This window comes from Pseudophryne corroboree, chromosome 4 (genome assembly GCF_028390025.1).
Source record: "Pseudophryne corroboree isolate aPseCor3 chromosome 4, aPseCor3.hap2, whole genome shotgun sequence".
Lineage (NCBI taxonomy): Eukaryota > Metazoa > Chordata > Amphibia > Anura > Myobatrachidae > Pseudophryne > Pseudophryne corroboree.
The window spans coordinates 138,969,223-138,990,437 of record NC_086447.1 but is presented as its reverse complement, the minus strand read 5'-3'; the positions used below and the strand labels follow the sequence as shown (position 1 = coordinate 138,990,437).

The 21,215-nt window shown below is 41.9% G+C and overlaps 1 long non-coding RNA gene across 1 annotated transcript; it reads left to right on the top strand.

Annotated features, from left to right (window-relative positions):
- The first annotated feature begins 10,649 nt into the window (after positions 1-10,649).
- LOC134911177 (uncharacterized) lies at positions 10,650-13,997 on the top strand. The gene is made up of 4 exons (XR_010176385.1): positions 10,650-10,811; positions 11,120-11,141; positions 12,154-12,759; positions 13,896-13,997. It is a non-coding gene; the product is annotated as an uncharacterized LOC134911177 (long non-coding RNA).
- The last annotated feature ends 7,218 nt before the right edge of the window (positions 13,998-21,215 follow it).

Here is a 21,215-nt window from a genome sequence, read left to right as displayed (position 1 = left end):
CTCCACGTAAAAACAGGCCCATCATCATGGCAGCATGATGATGATTATCTGAACATTAAGTATCAAAATTATATTTCTAGTTTTCTCAAAATTGTGTAATTTTTTAATTTGTATGTATTAAGAGAGATATACGGCCATGTAGCTCTGGCCACACCCACACAGCACTGGTCACAGCACTTCCCCTTCTCAGAACAGGCCCTTGAAGATTTCCAGCCCCAGGCCCATGTGGCCCTTAATCCTGCACTGATGGGGTCTATTTACTCTAAAGGGTACCACAGAAGATATCTTATCAGAGCCACTGTCCCAGCAAGAAAAGCTTAAAAAAATTACCCCCAAAAAATAATTTTTCATTGTAGCAATAAAATATAATAGTTATTGGGATGAAATTGTTGGAGATAATTTATCGGCCTCTAAATCACTCTTCAAAATAAAATAAAAATTGTATTCACATTCACAATACGTACCACATACGTACAGTACCACACAAGATCTTGAATAAGAGTTCTAGATATGTTTCAAAGAGATCTACAACATACACTTGAGATTGCAAACAGCAAGCTGTGCTTTTTATAAGTTTAATGAAATCAAGATGAGCAAGTATAATATGTATGCACGCAGTATATTTATCTGTGTAAAGGAAATGTTCTTGGACGTAGATAAAAGATGGAAAGGAGATGGAGTTACTGTTTCTTCTACATTCCAAACAAAGGTCGTAAGAGGACAACTACCCACAGATCAGTGGAATATTTTTTATGACAATTATTTTCAGTATATAATTATTATAGTTTTTGTTTTTCTTTTGTTTTAAGTACTGCCTTAGGGATGCTGTAATATGCATAGAAGGTATAGGGACAAGTATAAACAGCTGCAATAACAAACACAAATTAATCTCTTTAAAGTCCACTGTGCTGTAAAAAATGAAGGTTGTGCCAATTTAAAATCTTTAAAGAGGATCTATTGTATATTTCTTAGATGTTGTCATACTAGTGTGCAGATAATAATCAGCCACCACTTGATCAGTAAGTATAAAATATAAAATACTTTTACTCACACATAAGGCCATTAACCATACTACATCAATGTACATCTCTTCACTCATCTCAAAATATCTCCCAACCCGACCTCTCCGATCTTCACAAGATGTACGTCTCTAATCCAGACTCATTACTTGCTCCCATGTACGATTGCAGGACTTCCTTCGGGCTGCACCCTCTCTGTGGAATGCCCCACCACGCACAATAAGACTCTCCCCTAGTCTCCAAACCTTCAAACGTTCCCTGAAAACTCACCTCTTCAGGCTAGCTTATCACATTCCAGAACTGCTCACTCAACCTTCATAAGCTTTCCTATCCGATTATATTCCCACTGTACAGTCTGCACATATCCTCCACATATTTTCTCTCTTCATTTTCCCTTCTTTCTGACCAGGGTTCATCATTGCTGTGATGTGATATCATGCAACCCACCTAGAACCTTTGCAATCCGGTGGACAAATATGCAATAGATAATGCCTTTCCTTGTGTATCAATGCCTATTTCCCTATAGATTGTAAGCTTGCCGTCAGGGCCTTCCTTCCTCTGACTGCTTGTTTTTTACCCAGTTTCGTTGTATCATTGTGTCCAATTGTAAATCGTAACGGACTTTGCTGCACTATATAAGAAACTGTTAATAAATAAATAATAAGTATGCTCTGTGTATTTTAGGGAGGCCAATCCCGGGCCGAATCGAGAATGAAAAGTGATCAATGCCGGGATTCTCGGAATACCCGAGATTGGTTTGTTGTGTTTAAATCTTTTCAATTTCACAAACCAGCCCACGCAACTCACCATCCACTTGGCCGGACCAGCAGAAGGGGCAACTTGCAGCAGGTGGTGAGTTACGGGCAGCTGGTGTCAGGCTGTGCAGCGTGACCTCTGGGAGAGCCGGACAGCATCTGATCTGTATCTAGGTCGACCCCATAAGGTCTACATGAACAAGGTTGACATGTGAAAAAGGTCAACACAACCAAAAAGTTGGCATGGAAATGGTCGACACATGAAAAGGTCAGCATGGGTTTTTCATGGATTTTTTAGTGTCAAATTTTAACTTCAATCACATGGAACACCAATCAGTGTTCTGCATCCCCTCGCATAGCTTGCTTCGCTTGCCATGCTTCAAGCAAGGTCACCATTCCCAATTGTAGTCCACATGGATGGTAAAGTATGAAAAAGTTATAAAAATTAAAAAAAAATAATGAAAAATTCATGTCGACCATATGCTGTGTCAACCATTATCATGTTGACCTAATGCATTTTTACCTATAGTGGTCGACTAATTGACTGACCTTTTTACTGTTGATCTAAAGACAGGATACCGAAAGGTTGGTACTTTATCTCTCTCCACTTTTGCTTTCCAAGCTTTGATAAATATCCCTGCAATGATTCATGAAGTTTACGATGAGTAAAACAGACATACTTTCATATTTTTGTAGAATAATAGGTTGTAGTTCTTTTTTTATTTCACCCTGCTATAACATTTTCAGCATCTGCCACGCTTCTACATCTTACACAGGGCACCATGTTGGTGGGTGAGTTTGCTCTACAATTCTGAACTCTTGCTTCTAAATTGGACTTGACCATTAAAGTTTTGTTCACTTGCTTTCTGGCAAGGAATATCTGAATGTTTTAACCCCTTCAGTGGTATGCTCGGAAATTTTCCGGGGCATGCCACTGCTCCTCCTCCCTCCACCTTACACTCCGCTCGGCCAGTGGACTTTGCATTATGATGCAATCGCATTGTAACATCATGACGTGATCACGACGTGACCTCATGATGCGATCGCATCATTTCGCAAAACTCCGCCAGCCGAGCAGAGTACACGGGAGGAGGTGGGGCGAGGATTTCAGTGCTGGCGGGCTAGTACCCACCAGCAAATGCTACCTGGGGGATGGCCATCAATGGGTTATCTATCGATGGTCATCATCAATGTATAACCTTGATGGTGTAAAACCATCTGGAATTGATCTATCAATGGTTTTACCCATCGATGGTCATCCCTGCTGTATAGTACAAATGCAGACCAGGGGGTGTGGCTTAGTGGGTGTCAGTGGGTGGAGCTAAGCTCAGTGCCCTGACACGTTGAGAAAAAAAATAAGAAAAAATTCAGTAGCACTGAACCATCGATGGCGGGAAACCATCTGGTTCTCCCCCATCGATGGTAAAAGTATTCTACATCAGTCATAGACCATCAATGATTTTGACTCATCAAAGGTCGATGGCCATCCCTAGCTACCCATAGGCAATGAGCATTCCTTAAGGCAACAAGCATTCCCCGTGGCAATGAGCATGGATCTCAGAGCATAAAAACCCTGGCAAAAAGCATGACACAGCGCATGAAAACCCTGGCAACGCGCATGAAACCCCAGGCAATGCGCAGGTTAATAAAAATTAAAAACCTGCCCTGGGAGGTGTGACCAAATTCCAAAAAGTCACCACTGAAGGGGTTAAGGAGGAATTGACATCTCTCAACCCTCAAACACATTAAGGTAGATTTGCATTTTAGGGCACAAAGTTTACAAAAGGAGTCTGCTCTGGGACATCTTGCTGCTAATTTTCAACAGTCTTTGCTCAGCTCTCTAAAGAAGACCATGCAAGGAGGTCAAAAATGCCCTAGAAGGATAATGCTGTGGGACAAACCATCATATTGTTAACCAATTTTGAACCCAAGGTTCACTTTTTTAATGAATGCCCTATTCAGTCAGGATAATTGAATGACTAGGTGGAATAAGAGTGGACCTCCTTTTCCAACTAGGACAGTTTATCCTCTTCTGTTAATTGAAATGCTTTGTATCTTCAGTCAACATCATTTACACCGATGCCTTCCTGGGGCTCCTGGAAGTCCTCTTGAAATGTTTAGACTTCACTATTCCCTTGATCAGACTACTGCCTCTGAGAAACTTTGACAGTTCCAGGTTTGCTGGACAGCCATGCTTAAAATAACTTATTATAACTCCTTCCCACTAACCTGTGTCTGTGGGGACAGGCCAGGTATTTGGCATGTTGAGAGAGTCTGCAGTGGCAGATGTGGGTATCAGGGTGAAAGAGTCTGCAGGGCAGATGTGGTGACTGTCTGTGGGACATGTACAGCCGGTGACAGGGTAAGAGATTCTACAGGGACAGGTGTGGTGGGTGACAGGGCGATAGTCTGTGGTGGGTGATACGGCTAGAGTCTGTGGGACAGGACTAGTAATGTCTATCTCTCACAGCACCCCCACCCCTTCAATAATCACCTAACAGCACCCCCCTTCAGTAATCACCTCATAGGTACCTCCTCTTTCAATAATCACCTCACCAAACCCCAACTTCATTAGTCACTTCACAGCACCCCCCCCCCCTCTTTAATTAACACATGACAGCACACACTGCTCAACGCCAGTAAAAATACCTTATTAGACTCCTTGTCCTGGGCTCCTTCTCACCTATCCTTGCTCCCAGCCTCCTTCCTAGGTTGGGCCCTCTCTCTCGGCTCTGCCATTCCTGGGAATGTCACAAAGAGAAGTTCTGCAGGCTGCCGGGAATTGTAAATGAAAATGTATAGAGCGCAAAATCACAGAGCTAGACTACAACAGCTCCCGTGGTACTAAGCGGCGCGCATCCAAGCTGTAATAGCAGCTATGCTGTACTAGAAGCCGGTTTATCATGGTGTTATTAGTGACAAACTATAACCATAAAATACATAAAAACAAGAGGTGACATTGGGCCCCTTCAGGATTTGGGGCCCAGAAACTTAAGCCTCATTAGTTTCATAGTAGATCCACCCCTGTATAGCATACATCCTAAACTACCAGATACTTTTCCTCCTCCTTCTGTCTTTCTAGCTGTTGATTCAATTTAAAACCAATTTCCAATCTGAAGCCAGTGAATCCAAAAGGATGGTACGCTCTTGTCATAAAAGAATGGCAGATAGGCATCAAATATCAAATAGCTTGCCAATGAGACCTGCAAATAAAGGGCCTAATTCAGACCTGATCGCAACAGCAAACTTTTTCTTTAATGGTCAAAACCATGGGGGTAATTCTGAGTTGATCGTAGCAGGAACTTTGTTAGCAGTTGGGCAAAACCATGTGCACTGCAGGTGTGACAGATATAACATGTGCAGAGAGAGTTAGATTTGGGTGGGGTGTGTTCAATCTGCAATCTAAATTGCAGTGTAAAAATAAAGCAGCCAGTATTTACCCTGCACAGAAACAAAATAACCCACCCAAATCTAACTCTCTCTGCACATGTTATATCTGCCCCACCTGCAGTGCACATGGGCCCTCATTCCGAGTTGATCGCTAAGAGTCTTCGCAACGCAAATGTACGAAATGTAAGTATCTGCGCATGCGCAAATGCGTGATTACGCATGCGCGAGTACATACGTACGACAACTGGGCAAAATTACTCAGAAAAAAAAAAGCCGTAACTGGCAAACGAAAACGAGGAGTGGCGTGGGCGTGGCGGAGGCAAGACTTCGCAATGCTCCGACATGGGCGTGAAAGTGGGCGTACAGTGTGGGAGTATGCAACTCGCAATGGGCGTGTTTTTCGCAAATAAACATTGTCGCTGTTAAAACTAACATAGGAAACCGTAGCAACATTCACGCAGCAGCCGAGTAGGTCTGCAGTTACTCTACATTTGCGAAGTACTGGTACAAGTGTGTATGCAGTAATTAGCAGTTAATTGGATATCACATTCATCTGATGTCCAATTACTTGTTAATTAATGAGCAGATGAAAGTTACCAACCAGCAATTGTCTGAACACACATCACATGTTTATTCTACTCACATATAAATCTCACACACTGCCAAATAAGGGTGTGATTTTTGTTGAATTTGTTGTGTAAGCATTTGTAAAACTAGTTTTAATGTGTGTAAGACTCCCAAATACAAGCAAGTGAAAATATTTGTGAAAGTGTTTGAAATCTGCAACATTTTTTACAAATAAACCAACACCCACATAATGCAGCATACACTTTAATGTAGTCTTAAAAGTCACAATAATATTTGATTATAATATCTGACAATGTTTGAAATGATGTCCTGTTGACCATAGATATTTATAAAAAGCGTCGTGTCTGTTTACTTAATATGGACATTAAAGTGTGGTGCAAAGCATACCTTTTTTTTGTTTTTATTTTCAATTTTTATGGAGAATTAGCAGATTGGTCTACAAGTGTCTATATGCTGACCTAATCTTTCTTGAACTGCATTACCTTGAAGAAACTGCTCACATTTTTTAAAATATATTTTTTATTACTATAATAACATTTCACAACATTTAAACATGACTCCACGTGAGTCGCACAGGCAGAGATGGACCAAGCAGCAAGCAGATGGCACTGACAATCGTTAGATAGCAGAACTCAGTACTCTGCAAAATTCTGCTTCTGACAAAAGTATATTTTTAAAGCATAAATAAAACATGACACACCCTGCCACACACAAATTTTAAACCAAATGAGAAAGAATTAGGATCCACCACACAAACACAACAATACATAGCACACTAGTAAGAGGAAGATGGCTCTGGTGTTTATACACAGAAACTCACAGGCTACAATACATCCAAACAGAAAGAATACATTTCACTAAGAGGGAGTTATCCATTCTGGTCACACAAGCCAACTCCAAAAATACATAGAGGCAACATCAAAAACATGGGTGCTGCCCATCTGGAGAGACATCATTTTCTTCTTTTTCTACCCGCCTGAGGCTGTTCTTCTTTGGAAGGTCTGCGGAGCGACCTTCGTTGGGCCTGCCCAGTGGGCTGTTCTTCCTGGGCAGGGGCAGGGGAGGGAGCCGATGTGGGTGGCTCTCTGCCACTGTGGGCAAGGGAGACAGCGATGGCCTGGAGCCCTTGCAAGATGTTATTTGCAAGGGTTTGGAATGAGGAGGCAAGTTGTTCTTGGCCCTGCCTGATCTCTGCCAGACCTTGGCAGAGTTGAGCAACACCTTGCTCAACACAGGTTCGGTGCTCAGTGAGCCGGACAGCTATCTGGCTTACCTCCCGGATGACCCCGTCTTGAAACCGATTTAGGCTCTCACCATACCTAGCGATTTCAAGCAGGATCTCCGGGATAGCAGAGGGTTGGGTGGGGGGGCCAGTAGGAACCTGCAGAGGTGGGATTTGTTGTCCCACACTGCCAGACTCACTAGGTCCCTCCACCTCAGCCTCAACCACATAACCGTCCTGTGACTCAAACGGATCACCCCCCTGTGCTGTGTTTTGTGGCAAGCAAATAGAAGAATGTGTGGGAAAAAAGTAGGATACAAAATTAGTTTATTATTATAAATACTGTCAAAATTACAGACAACTAAATGTGTAAACTTACCTTCCAAGTCATGTCCCGTCAGGATCTCAGGCAGGTCCGTGTCCATATGAGACACCCCTTGGCCCTCCTCATAACTGACACAGGGCATCGCCATCTCCTCCAAGTCAGTATACTCCACAGCGACAGGTGCTCCTCCACCTGTAGCCCTTGAGGCATTCCACTCCGCAGCCCTCTTTGCCTTCAGGCGGGATTTGAAGTCGGCCCACCTACATATGTATTGTGAAAGAGGGACAAAGTAGAGTCTTATTATTTGTCTAAGCTAATATATAGGACACGTGTTCTGCTTGTGTTTGCTAGACATAACATCACATGTAACTACATTTTTTAGTCAACTTAGCACAGAAAAAGGACTGTCAATATGCACTTACCGTCGTCTCACTTCCTGTGATGTTCTGACGACAGAGCCAACTTCATTCACAGATTTTGTGATGTCTCTCCAGATTCGTTCTTTTGAAGCAGCCCCCATGTTTTTTGGCCCTCTATGGATTTTGGACATGGCCTGCGTGACCAAGACACGCAACTCCCTCTTAGTGAATGCAGGCTGTCTTTTCTTCCGTCTGGAGGTAGCCTGTGAGGTTTCTTCTTGTTGGTCATCACCATCTTCCTCCTCATTAGCAGCTTCTGTCTGTTGTGTTTGTGTGGCTAAAGCCAATTCTCCCTCAGTTTGGTCACTTTGTGTGTGTGGCAGGGTATCCCCAGTCAATTGTTGTGGTTCAGAAGCAGACATTTGCAGAGTACTAGGTCCTGCCTCTTCTACATCCGCAGAGGCGGATTCCAACATGCGCCTCTGGCAATCTAGGCGTCTTTTCCGCAATGCCATCTCCTGCTCTGCAATGCGGTCCATCTCTGCTGCGATTTGCTCACGAGAAGCCATGTTTGTGATGACGTGTGTACGCCGAGGTGTGTGCTTATATACCTACGTGCGTATCGTTAATTCACACAGGTGTACACTGTTAATCTGATTAATGATTGCACTGCTTATTTAAGGGCCTACTTTGCACGCTGTGAGTGTAGGTAGTTTGGAGTTTCACTTGAGTTTGTTGGCTTGTGCGTGAAGGTGCTATAGGAATTTTCAGAGTGAGTAATTGTCAAGCATACATTTGTCCTTTCGTTTGCGTTTAGAATATAGTCAGTGTAGCATTTTGTCTGCGAATTTTCGTTTGTGAGTATTCTGGAATTCGTCTTGTTGTTCATTTTTTGATTTCAAAGTGTTTATTTTATGTTTATTGTTTCTTATTCTTTTTTTCACATATATATTTAGCTAGTCCATTTTTGCAAATAAACCTGTGCTTCATTGCTTTTACTGACATTTTTGTTCTCTTGTAGGAGTTTTTTTTTTGGGTGACGTAACCCTAGTTGATTTTGTATCTTTGGTGTGCTGTATAACACAAAGAGTTCCTTTCTTTATTTTGGATCAGGTAAGTTCCCTGGGCCTGTGTTGGTGCCTGTTTTGTTTATTGGTCTGTATGTTGTTTTTGACTGTCATATTTGCTCTCTTGTAGGATTTTTTTTTTTGGGTGACGTAACCCTAGTTGATTTTGTATCTTTGGTGTGCTGTATAACACAAAGAGTTCCTTTCTTTATTTTGGATCAGGTAAGTTCCCTGGGCCTGTGTTGGTGCCTGTTTTGCTTATTGGTCTGTATGTTGTTTTTGACTGTCATATTTGCTCTCTTGTAGGATTTTTTTTTTTGGGTGACGTAACCCTAGTTGATTTTGTATCTTTGGTGTGCTGTATAACACAAAGAGTTCCTTTCTTTATTTTGGATCAGGTAAGTTCCCTGGGCCTGTGTTGGTGCCTGTTTGTGTTTGTTCAAAGTGTTTTGATTATGTTTGTTTTCCATCTTGATAATAAATGTTATGTTTTGTACCGGGATTGATCAGCAAAGTAGTGTTGTTCTTGGCTGGGCTAGCTACTAAAGGGCTAACTTTTTATTTTTGTAATTTAAATTTTTTTAACCAATTATTCTTAATTTTGTAGTAGTTGTTTGTGATGTGTTTGATGTTCTGTTTTTTTAAATAATAGTATTTTTAACAATTACAATTTAACATATGTAGCTTTCATTATAATAATGTTTGTTTTTTTTTTTGTTTTTTTATAATATTCTTTTTGGTCCTGAATTGAACCCAGAAAAAATGTCTTACGCTCCTGCAGTAAGTTGACACACCCTTTTTGTAATAATTTTTTGTTTCCATATTTTTTGGACTTTGTTTTTGTCTTATTCATTTTTTTTTATTTTTTTTATAAAAGTGTGTGATGTCTATATTTATCGCAGCAGAAGCCCTACCTCCCCAACCCACGCCAGCACTCCCACCCCAACCGCCAGCCCCACAACCACAACCGGCTCCTCATCAACCAAGGCAACGGAGGCGTGCTAGGCCACCAATTTTCCGACCCCGTGTCCTACTTTTTGGGATGCCAGATGATGTGGTTGTACGTAGATACAGGCTGCCACCACATCTAATCCTAGACACTCTCTCCATAATAGAGAGTGATCTGGAGTCTGAAATTCGGTATCCTACAGCAATACCACCATTGACACAATTCCTTGCTGTGTTACATTTTTTGGCAACAGGGTCTTACCAGCATGTGGTTGGAGACCTGGTTGGCATGTCGCAGGGCCAGTTCAGTAAGGTCCTGCGGCGTGTCTGCCAGGCTTTCCTCAAGCGTGTGAAGCAATTTATTGCTATGCCTTTGGATGTTGGTGCCCTAGATGTGGTGAAGCGGCAATTTTGCGGAAGGTGGTAGTCGCTTCCCACATGTTATTGGGGTTGTGGATGGCACACATGTAGCTATTCAGCCACCAAAACATAATGAAGAAATTTTTAGAAACAGGAAACTGTTTCATTCTCTGAATGTAATGGTTGTTTGTGGGCCATCCCTCCAGATCCTTTCCCTGAACGCTAAGTTTACTGGAAGTTCCCATGATGCGTATGTCATTAGACAATCAGGGATATGGCACAGATTAAGATCAAGTCAACGAGCAGACATGTGGTTATTGGGTGAGTTGTAGCACATATTTTGATCAAAATTTTGTATATTTTTCCAAATTGACTATTTCTAATTATTTTTTTTGCCTCAAACAGGAGACCGTGGATATCCTTGCACCCCCTGGCTCATGACTCCTTACCGTAATCCCAGGCCAGGACCACAGACGGCATTTAACTCCGCGCTTACTGCCACTAGGCAGCTGGTGGAGCGCACAATTGGGGTCCTTAAAGGGCGGTTTCGTGTGCTCCACCGCACTGGTGGCGACATCATGTATTCGCCGGAGATGGCAAGTAAAATAGTGGTCCTGTGCGCTATACTCCACAATATCGCGGTAAGGAGTAGCGTAGAGCTTCCTCAGACAGAGGAATTGCCTGATGAGGAGCCAGGGGTTGTCCGACACTTCGGTGGGGGGAGTGTTACAAGGAGGGGGAGCCAAGTCAGGGCAAGCATTGTTGCTGAATTTTTCAGGTATAGTGTTTTTTTTTACTCTATTGTTACCAAAATAAAAGCACAGTATGCATCATTTTGTATTTAAATGTAGAAATTGTGTTTGCTATTGTAAGGTCATTGTGTAATGCTTTTTGTGTGTTTGAATCTGTTTTTTTTTTATCTTCAAAAAACAATAACACGTTAAGCTGACAATTTAATTTTGTGTCAAACAATACTGTGATGTTGCTAAATAGTGTCCTTATTTTTTTACTATTCTAACATCATGATTATTTAAACAAAAACACAAACAAATGAAACTGAATGTTGCCCACTTTGTGAATGTCCAGCTGAAAGACCACACAAACTGAGGTGAGTACTCAGATATGTTTATAAATTGATCTAAAACTGTGTGTGTGTCTGTGTTTTTTTGTTTTTAAAATTATGGTTGTGTTTTGCTTAAAATTTGCTTATGCGAATGCGTAGATCCGCTCGTGCGAAATAACACTCTGCTCTTCACAGCATTGCAAAGATCAATAAAGTTATTATAAATGACATATGACAGCATAGATTGTGGACCAATCACATGCTAACAGACATTATAAATATATGCCCAAATAAGGAAAACGCCATTGCCATGATGCGTGCGGCACCTTTCACCAGGCGGGAGCTCCGCGTCCTGGTTGCGGTGATGGACCGCCGCGTAGGCCGCGTTGGGCGATTCATCCCCAATCATGTTAAGCGCGAGGCCTACGCGGAGGTCCGTCGCCTGCTGCGGTCTCGCGTCCGCAGCAGGCGGACCATCATCCAGTTAGAGCGGAGATGGAGTGATCTCCGAAGGAGGACTCCAGAGCTGTTGGCGGAGATCCGCCAGCAAATCCGCACTATGCATGCACGCAGTAAGTAACATTACATAAGATTATTAGCATAAATAGTGCAAATTTTCACTAAGTGGTAGGCTAATTGCAACACTGAGTGAACATTTTGAAAAAATAGGACAGTGTGTGTGGTTAGGGCAAACATTACTGACTGTAGCAAAGTGTCCCTAAACAAGTGCATGTTTTACATAATTAGTAACCAGGCAGGAAACTGTACCAAAACACTTGATCAGTGCTGTCTATATAATAAGGTAGCTTGAATAGTGATCTGGTGATGTTGGCTAGACAAATCAATATGTCTCAATGGAATAGATACAGGAATGACTGACAAAATTTTTAAATTTCATAATTTTGTTTGCAGTGGGCAACATGAAGAGGTTTGAATAATTATTTTGTAAAAATTCTTACAAAAACTTTCTTTTACATGGAACCGAACAGTGAAAATTAAAATTGATTAGTATGTAATTTAACATGCAAATTGAAATATATTTTACCAATCATTCTAGGACGACCACAACGGCAAGCACCACATGATGCACCAGCTCAGCACCCTTCCCCTTCTCACTCCCCCTCCACTTCCCAGTCCCCCTCCCCTTCTCACTCCCCCTCCCCTTCTCACTCCCCCTCAGCTTCCCAATCCCCCTCAGCTTCCCAATCACCCTCAGCTTCACAATCCACCTCAGCTTCCCAGTCACCCTCAGCTTCCCAGGCCCCCTCAGCTTCCCAGGCCCACTCCACTTTCCACTCCCCTTCTCAGCCAACCTCTCCTTCTCTTTCTGTGACCCCTTCTCCTCCTTCCCATACCCCTTCTCCTTCTACTTCCAACTCACCTTCTCAGCCCCCCTCACCCTCTATTGGCCTAACATTTTCACCGCCCCCCTCGCCCTCTCAATCAGACCCACCCTCTGAAATTACATCCCCAATCCAACCTCCTTCCCCCATCCAGCCTCCTTCCCCCATCCAGCCTCCTTCCCCCATCCAGCCTCCTTCCCCAATCCCTCCTCCTTCCCCCATCCAGCCGCCTTCCCCCATCCAGCCGCCATCCCCACCCAGTGAATGGGCAGAGGAAGCCCCTGAAGACAGTTCAGGGAGTCTTCATGTTGCCGAGGAAAGTAAGTGTTTTAACATTTTGTTAAAAATGATTACCTACTTACACTTACAATGACAAAACATGCAGTGTTGTACTGTTGGAATTCTTGTACCAAGGAAAATTAATTGTGTTTTTCTTCATGGTGTACATGTTGAATTTACATTTATTTGAGTGTCATTATATGTCCAGTGTTTATGTGTGCCATGTTTTGTGTGTCCACTCTAGGTCGACACTCATTAGGTCAACAGGGTTGGCAGGACAACAGGGTTTATATGTGTTAGGTTTTCGGGGAAACAGTTAGACCTGAGTGGAGTTTAGTATGTTGTTGTTCTTTTACACTTGTGCCTGTGTATTCTTAATATTTACACTTACAAATCACATGCTTCACTTTGTTAGGCAGCCTAACGACCCAATGATTTGTGGTGTGAAAGTTACACTCACAAAATGATTATTGGATAAAGTCAAACCTGTTTGACCTTATTTAGTAAGGGCAGCTTTCATGGAGTGTGGGCATGCTAGGATATGTTGTCCTTCTGAAGATGTTGATATGCAGTGTGATGATGCAGGACCAACACCCTTAAAAAAAAAAAACAATTAAAAAAAACCCAAATGGGAATGAATGCCAACATGGTGTAACATTGACGAAGATGGTAGTTATCTTTAACATGGGATGTCGGCCATAGCAACCAATAAGATTATACTTAAAAAATTGGGAACCACTTCTACAATATAATATTCATATTTTTGCTTGTTTGCTATGGGCAACGTTCCATCTTAAATATAACTCACATAGTAGTAAATGTAACCCATGGTCTGGAACACTTTAAAATCTTAAAAAAAGGCTGAGCAGGCTTGTGTGTTGTTCTGCTAATGATTGTACCATAAAACAGGCAGGATGTAGTAACTTTGCCATTAAAGCAGGCCTGTCCAAACTGCGGCCCTACAACTGTTGAGAAACTACACATCCCAGCATGCCCTGACACAGCTTTGGCATTCCCTGACCACAAAACTGTGTCAAGGCATGCTGGTATATGTAGTTTCACAACAGCTGGAGTCCAGCAGTTTGGACATGCCTGCATTTAAGTGTGCTTTGCGCCTTGCTTGGATAATAAGTAATGTAATTAAGTTATTAATGTTTGTGTTGCATCTTAATTTCAGATGTTGCAGTTGGAGATCCCACAAGTTTTGGAGGCATTCTTTACACCATGCGCCAACACCTGCAAGGATTAATGCATTGTGTTGACAATTTGCAAAAATATGCATGATATTGTTTATTTTCAGGAAAAAAAAACTGATTTATTTTAAAAAATAAAAATAAAAAAAGTTGATTAAAGTTAACCGGGTGTTGTGTTTATTAATGCAAAAAAGGATCAGCTGATTGGCAGGCAGAAATTGTTTGCCAAAAACATTACACACATCTTACGTTAGATTATTAACCAAAAAAACAGGAGATTATTGTGTTAAGAAACATGTAAACACCTTCATTCACAAACAACACCTTTAAAAACAAACAAAGGGAAAAAAACAAACACTTTTACATGTTGATGGGCAATTATGGCAACAAAGTGTTAATCTGGTTTGTTTTGCAGACTTAATTGTTTAGGAACATTATCAATCATTACACTAATTGGATTCGTTATTGAAAAGGGCTTGTTGACTTTAAAAGGAATGGTGTAATTTCACTTAATAGCTTTAAAAAAACATTTTTGAGCGTTTTTCCTTAAAAGTGTGCACTTTTACGGTAAAATGTGTAAATCTACTAAAACTTAGTATTTTTACGATTAAGTATGTGTTATTGCGATGGATTCGCAATGCTGCGATGGTTTCGCATTACTGCGATGTCATTTGGCGTACGCCCACTTTGTGTAATACTGCGTACGAATGTGCAAAAATACGTTGGGGGCGGAGGTTCGCATATTTACTACATTAACGCAACTTTGCGAATATGTTGTGCGACCGAAAAACTTAGCGATCAACTCGGAATGAGGGCCATGGTTTTGCCCAATTGCTAACAAAGTTCCTGCTGCGATCAACTCAGAATTATCCCCCATGTGCAGTGCAGGTGGGGCAGATGTAAAGTGTGCAGAGAGAGTTAGATTTGGGTGGGGTGTGTTGAAACTGAAATCTAAATTGCAGAGTAAAAATAAAGCAGACAGTATTTACCCTGCACAGAAACAATATAACCCACCCAAATCTACTCAAAAATGACAAAATCACTGGAATTATTCGTTCTAATCAATGGTATTATTGGTCCAAATCACTGGAAGAAAATGACAAAATCACAGGAATTATTAATTCTAATCAATGGTATTATTGGTCCAAATCACTGGAAGAAAATGACAAAATCACAGGAATTATTCGTTCTAATCAATGGTATTATTGGTCCAAATCACTGGGAGAAAATGACAAAATCACTGGAATCATTTGGCAAGATCACTGTAATTAATAATTAATTATAAATCACTGATATTAATTGGTAAAATCTCGTTATCGCCTGCCTAGTGAAGTGGAATCTAGATGAGATTTTGTACCGGGGACACAATAACTTCATCAATTGTCTAAATCCCAATGCACTAATGGCGGAAAACGGGCACACGTCTAACAGCGCACTGATTATACTGAGTACTGATTATACTGATCAATCACTGATTATACTGAGCACTGATTTTACTGAGCACTGATGATACTACTGAGAAAAGCACTGGACTATTGTACTGTAGTATAATGGTCACCACAATGCTGCACTGTACTACCATATATACTGCTCACAACAATGCAGCACAGATATGGATACTTGCAGTGACACGGAGCTGCAAGATACAGCAATGGCCTACTGTACTGTACAACTATATACAGTTGGTCACCAAAATCCTGCACTGTACTACTATATATACTGCTCACAAAAATGCAGCACAGATATGGAATGGATACTTGCAGTGACACGGAGCTGCAAGATACAGCAATGGCCTACTGTACTGTACAACTGTATAATGTTGGTCACCAAAATGCTGCACTGTACTACTATATTTACTGCTCACAAAAATGCAGCACAGATATGGAATGGATACTTGCAGTAACACGGAGCTGCAAGATACAGCAATGGCTTACTGTACTGTAAAACTGTATACTGTTGGTCACCAAAATGCTGCACTGTACTACTATATATACTGCTCACAAAAATGCAGCACAGATATGGAATGGATACTTGCAGTGACACGGAGCTGCAAGATACAGCAATGGCCTACTGTACTGTACAACTATATACTGTTGGTCACCAAAATGCTGCACTGTACTACTATATATACTGCTCACAAAAATGCAGCACATATATGGAATTGATACTTGCAGTGACACGGAGCTGCAAGATACAGCAATGGCCTACTGTACTGTACAACTATATACTGTTAGTCACCAAAATGCAGCACACTGAGCACAGATATTTTTAGCACACTGAGCACAGATATGGAGCTTTTCAGGCAGAGAACGTAGATATTTGTAGCACACTGAGGAGCACAGATATTTTCAGCACACTGAGCACAGATATGGAGCTTTTCAGGCAGAGAACGTAGATATTTGCAGCACACTGAGCACAGATATTTGCAGCACACTGAGCACAGATATGGAGCTTTTCAGGCAGAGAACGTAGATATTTGCAGCACACTGAGCACAGATATTTGCAGCACACTGAGCACAGATATGGAGCTTTTCAGGCAGAGAACGTAGCCACGTCCTCTCCGTTCAATCTCCAGTGCACGAGTGAAAATGGCGTCAACGCGCGGCTCTTTATATAGAATACCCGCTCATCTCTATTAGAAACATAGAAACATAGAATTTGACGGCAGATAAGAACCACTTGGCCCATCTAGTCTGCCTCTTTTTTTATCCCTTAGGTAATCTCAACTCTTTTTGAGCCTTCATTTTTTTTGTTAATTCTTTGTAAGGATATTCATATGCCTATCCCAAGCATGTTTAAATTGCACTACAGTCTTAGCCTCTACCACCTCTGATGGGAGGCTATTCCACTTATCCATTACCTTTTCTGTGAAGTAATTTTTCCTTAAATTTCCGCTGAACCTGCCTCCCTCCAGTTTCAGTGTATGTCCTCGAGTTCTAATTCTCCTCTTCCTTTGAAGAATGTTTCCCTCCTGAACTTTGTTAAAACCTTTGTTATATTTGAAAGTTTCTATCATGTCCCCCCTTTCCCTTCTCTCCTCCAAACTGTACATGTTAAGATCTTTTAGCCTTTCCGGGTAAGTTTTGTGATGTAGGCCATGCACCATTTTAGTTGCCCTTCTTCGTACACTCTCTAATGTATTTATATCTTTCTGGAGATATGGTCTACAGAACTGGACACAGTATTCCAGATGAGGCCGTACCAATGACCTATACAGTGGCATTATTACTTCTTTTTTCCTGCTACTGATTCCTCTCCCTATGCAACCAAGCATCTGACTTGCCTTTCTCATTGCTTTGTTGCATTGCTTTCCAGCCTTTAAGTCACTTGAAATAGTGACTCCTAAATCCCTTTCCTCCTCAGTAGTTTCCATTATAGTACCCTTGATACTATATTTAGCTTTTGGGTTTTTGAGACCCAAGTGCATGATTTTGCATTTTTTAGCATTAAACTGTAGTTGCCACGTTCTTGACCATTTCTCAAGCCTAGCTAGGTCACCAATCATTTGTTTTACCCCCCCTGGTGTGTCTACCCTGTTGCATATCTTTGTATCATCTGCAAAAAGGCATACTTTCCCTTCAATACCATTTGCAATGTCACCAACAAAGATATTAAAGAGAACTGGTCCGAGTACAGATCCCTGGGGTACTCCACTGGTAACATTTCCCTCCATAGATTGCACTCCATTTACTACAACTGTCTGTTTCCTATCCTGCAACCAGGTTCTTATTCATTTAACTGTTTTATAATCCACCCCCACGCTTTCAAGTTTATTTAGCAGTCTGCGATGTGGGACAGTGGGCCTAATTCTGAGTTGATCGCAGCATCAAATTTGTTAGCAGTTGGGCAAAACCATGTGCACTGCAGGGGGGGACAGATATAACATGTGCAGAGGGAAAGTTAGATTTGGGTGGGGTGTTTTCAAACTGAAATCTAGATTGCACTGTAAAAATAAAGCAGCCAGTATTTACCCTGCACAGAAACAATATAACCCACCCAAATCTAACTCTCTCTGCAAATGTTATATCTGCCTCCCCTGCAGTGCACATGGTTTTGCCCAATTGCTAACAAACTTGCTGCTGCAACCAACTCAGAATTACCCCCAGTGTCAAATGCCTTACTAAAGTCTAGATATGCTACATCTACAGCTCCCCCTTGATCCATTATTTTCATTACAGAGTCAAAAAAGTCAATAAGATTTGTTTGGCATGATCTCCCACCAGTAAATCCATACTGTTTTGGATCCTGTAAATTGTTTGATTTAAGATATTCCACAACTCTTTCTTTTAATAGTTTTTCCATTCCATTCCATTTTCCATGCATCTGGAGAGGAAGTCATGGCCCTCATTCGTTCCTGTCCCCTCACCACCTCCCCACTTGACCCTATCCACTCCCGCCTCCTCCGCTACCTCTCTCCTTCTGCTTGTTCCCATCTTTCCCACCTTCTCAATCTATCCCTCTCATCAGGCACTGTCCCCTCTGCCTTCAAGCATGCACTCATCTGTCCTATTCTTAAAAAACCTACACTTGATCCAAACACTCTCTCCAACTACCGACCCATCTCTCTCCTCCCTTTTGCCTCCAAACTCCTTGAGCGTATTGTCTACAACTGCCTTACTTCCTTTCTTTCCTCACACTCACTGCTTGACCCATTCCAGTCTGGCTTCCGTCCTCTCCACTCCACTGAAACTGCCCTTACAAAAGTATGCAATGACCTCCATGCTGCTAAATCTAAGGGACACTACTCTATACTTATTCTGCTTGATCTCTCTGCTGCTTTTGACACTGTGGACCATCCTCTCCTACTGCAAATTCTTCACTCCATTGGTCTACGTGACACTGCCCTCTCTTGGCTGTCCTCCTACCTTTCTAACCGTTCTTTCTCTGTCTCCTCTCATGACTCCACCTCCCCCTCACTTTCACTAACTGTAGGGTTACCCAAAGGTTCTGTCCTTGGTCCTCTTCTCTCTCTGTACGTCCTCACTAGGTAAGCTCATTAGTTCTTTTGGTTTCCAATATCATCTCTACGCTGATGACACCCAAATCTATCTTTCCTCTCCAGACCTCTCCCCTGCTCTCCTCACTCGTATCTCCAACTGTCTCTCTGCTACCTCTTCCTGGATGTCCCAGTGCTTTCTTAAACTTAACATGTCTAAGACCGAGCTGATCATCTTCCCTCCCTCCCGCATAACCTCACCTCCTACAATCTCATCATCTATTGATGGCACTACTATCTCCTCTAGCCCCCAAGTGCGCTGTCTTGGAGTAATCCTTGACTCCTCCCTCTCCTTCAAACCACACATTCAGCACCTCTCACAAACCTGCCATTTTCATCTAAAAAATATTTCCAGGATCAGACCCTTTCTGACCCAGGATGCTACTAAGACTCTTATCCACTCACTGGTCATCTCCAGACTGGACTACTGTAATCTGCTCCTGACTGGCATTCCTGACAAATACCTCTCTCCACTCCAATCTATCCTCAATGCTGCTGCCCGGCTCATCTTCCTCACCAAGCGCACTACGTCCACCTCTCCTCTCTTACTAGACCTTCACTGGCTCCCCTTCCCTTTCAGAATCCATTTCAAGCTTCTCACATTCGCTTACAAAGCCCTCACCCACTCCTCTCCCATCTACATCTCTGACCTTGTCTCCCTTTACACTCCCACCCGTCCTCTTCGCTCTGCTAATGCACGCCGACTCTCCTGCCTACGGATTACTTCCTCCCACTCCTACATCCAAGATTTTTCACGTGCTGCACCACTTCTTTGGAATTCCCTACCTCTCCCACCTCTCTACAAAACTTCAAACGGGCTCTCAAGACCTACTTCTTCACCAAACCCAGCCAAATCTCATCCTAACCCTCTGTTCTACGTTCTCTATGTACCCCAACTGTGTCACCCCTGTCTGTCTACCCCTCCCCTTTAGAATGTAAGCTCTCACGAGCAGGGCCCTCTTCCCTCATGTGCTTATCCTTTCTTACTTTAATAATCTACAACTGCACCAATTCCATCAGTCTTCTGCCACCTGATACTTATTCCAGTGTCATCTGCTGATGTAACTATGTTTATTTACCCTGTACTTGTCCTATACTGTCATCAACTGTAAGTTGCTGTTTTCCTGTTTGATTATTTGTTTATGTACTCTGTAATTGGGTGCTGCGGAACCCTTGTGGCGCCATATAAATAAAGGATAATAATAATAATAATAATAATAATACTTTCCCTACTACTGATGTAAGGCTTACTGGTCTGTAGTTACTTGCTTCTTCCTTGCTTCCGCTTTTGTACAGTGAAACTACATTCGCTCTTTTCCAGTCCTCTGGAATGGCACCTGTATTTAGTAATTGGTTAAATTGGTAATATTGGTTAAATAATTCTGTTAATGGTGCCACCAGCACATTTTTTAGCTCTTAGAGTATCCTTGGATGTATCCCATCTGGCCCCATTGATTTATCCACTTTTAGTTTTGAAAGTTCTGCTAGGACCTTCTCTTCTGTAAATGTAGTTTCATCTACCTTATTTTTATGAATGTCCTTGCCACTTGACTGTGGCCCCTTCCCTTCTCCTTCTGTAGTAAATACTGAGCAAAAATAATTATTTAAGTGATCTGCTATTGCGTTGTCTCCCTCCACCAAATTCTCACTCTCTGTCTTAAGTCTTATTATTCCTCCATTTGATTTTCTCCTTTTATTTATATACTTAAAAAAATGTTTTGCCCCCTTTATCTACTGACTGGGCCACTGTCTCCTCAGCTTCTGCCTTGGCACGTCTGATCACTTTCTTAGCATCCTTCCGTCTGTCAAGATACACCTCTTTGTCATTAGTATTTTGAGTCTGTTTGTATTTCCTAAAAGCCATTTTTTTTTCTTTCACACTAGTTGATACTTCTTTTGTGAACCACACTGGCTTCCTTTTCCTTGTTCTTTTCCTAACCCTTTTGATACAAAGGTCTGTTTCCCTTAGTATTGCACTTTTCAGTTTTTCCCACCTCTCCTGCACCCCTTCCAAGTTCCTCCAGTCCACCAATGAATCACTTAAACATCTCCCCATTTTTGCAACATCAGCATTTCTAAAATCCAACACCTTTGTTTTTGTGTGACAGGAGTTGGATCCTGTCTTTATACTAAACCATACTGCTTGATGATCACTGAATTGCTTGAGAGATGCTCCCTGTAAGGAATTTAGAAATTTGCCACTTGTAGCTGAACTTGCAAAGGACCTCTCCCAATTTACATCAGGTAAATTAAAGTCTCCCATGATTATGACTTCTCCCTTTAAAGCTATTTTAGAGATGTCCAACAA